Consider the following 1,818-nt stretch of genomic DNA (forward strand, 5'->3'; position numbering starts at 1 on the left):
TGGTGGGAACATATGCATGGTGGAAAGAGCTGTTCACCTCATGAGAGCCAGAGAGCAGAGAGAGAGAGACAGGGGGATGCAATTGTACCAGCATCCCCACTGAGGACATGCCACACATGACCTGTCCCTCCCACCAAGCCCCTCCTCTTAAAGGTCTACCGCCCCCCATAATGTGCCAGGTTGAGGTCCACACATTTAACACATGGACCATTGAGCCCCACTTAGGGTGTAAATCTATAGCTTGAACTGACCTAGATCCAGCCACGGCAGCTGTCATCTTGGATGTGGAGAGATGACATCTGTATCCCATGGAGCAGCTGAGGAAGGGAAACCTCCTAACTTCAGCCTGGCTTCTATCTTTTTCAGACCCTTTGCGGAAGTCTGCAATGACCCCAAGGTACCAGGTGAGTGAGAGGCAGGAGAGGCCAGCCTTCTCCCTCATGGGGTCTAGTCTATTGCCTTCCAAAAAAAAAATCTTAAATAAATAAACAAAGATATGCTAGAAGTGCGGGCCCGCCATCTAGGGCAGCCCTGCCCCCACGTCAGTCTCAGTAGCACACAGCACGTTCCACATCTGGTTCCATCCCCAGCACCAGGGAGGACATGGTGAAACATCCCCCTAACCCCAACACTCAAGGATGATTGTGTGTAAGGCCACCACGGGCAGCAGCGTAAGACCCTGTCTTAGGGAAACAACACATGAATATAAAACAAAAAGGGAAGTGTTCCTGGGTGATGCCCCATGTCACCTGAGCATCCCACAGGTCACACTTGTCTCTGGGGTTATGACTGATATGACTGTTGTACTGTTAGCTCTTCTTGGGGTGCTCTAAGCCTGGGCTGTGGTGGGGGTGCTGCTTTGGAAATTCAGGTGGATTTGGAAAGATGAGTGGGTGGGCAGATGGGTGAATGGGAGGCGAGGGAGTGGGTGGGTGCGCGGATGGTATACTTACTTATGAGACCGAAGCAGCTGTCAGAGGGAGGGCAGTACTGCAGAGGCTACTCAGCAGGTGCTCTTGTCTCCCTACAGAAGAGGATGACTCTAACAAGCTGGGGAAGAAGGTGATCCTCCGAGAGCAGGTGAAGGAGCTCTTCAATGAGAAATACGGTCAGTGCTCCCTAGTGCTCCCATGCGGCCGGGGCGGGTCTACAGGGTGGCTGTCGTGACGCGGTGGCAGATGGCATGTATATTGGCTACTTTTTCTACAACTCAACTTAAGGAAGGAAGGGTTTACAGATCTATAGACCATAGGGCAGGAGAGCGAGTTCCCTGGTCCTGTCACATCTGTAGTCAGGAAGCAGAGAGATGGGTGCTGGTACCCAGCCCACTCTGTCCATTTCATTCCCTTCTGGACCACAGACCTGTGAGATGGTGACACCCACATTTAGAAGGGGTCCACATCAATCAAGTCAGTCTAGAAACTTTGACAGATATACCCGGAGGTATGTCTTCTGGGCAATTCTAGAATCTGATGTCACATACTTACATGGGTGATGTTGCTGTCCCTGGGGCTGGATGACTGCTGAGTTGGGCTGTCAGAGTCATAATCCTTTCCCAGAGACTTTCACCGTTTGACATGGGACCATCTTTCTCTGGCTCTGACCCCCGTTCTTCAGGTGAGGCCCTGGGACTGAATCGGCCTGTGCTAGTTCCTTACAAACTGATCCGGGACAGCCCAGATGCTGTGGAGGTGAAGGGCCTCCCAGATGACATCCCCTTCCGGAACCCCAACACCTATGACATCCATCGGCTGGAGAAGATCCTGAAGGCCAGGGAGCATGTACGGATGGTCATCATCAACCAGCTCCAGTGAGTGC

The 1,818-nt window shown here is 52.4% G+C and overlaps 1 long non-coding RNA gene across 1 annotated transcript; it reads left to right on the forward strand.

Moving 5' to 3' along the window:
* Positions 1-361: 361 nt before the first annotated feature.
* LOC114616074 lies at positions 362-1,804 on the forward strand. Its single transcript, XR_003710585.1, has 3 exons — positions 362-404; positions 1,031-1,108; positions 1,618-1,804. It is a non-coding gene; the product is annotated as an uncharacterized LOC114616074 (long non-coding RNA).
* Positions 1,805-1,818: the final 14 nt, after the last annotated feature.

The sequence above is a fragment of the Grammomys surdaster genome, unplaced genomic scaffold, assembly GCF_004785775.1.
Source record: "Grammomys surdaster isolate TR1022 unplaced genomic scaffold, NIH_TR_1.0 259142, whole genome shotgun sequence".
NCBI lineage: Eukaryota > Metazoa > Chordata > Mammalia > Rodentia > Muridae > Grammomys > Grammomys surdaster.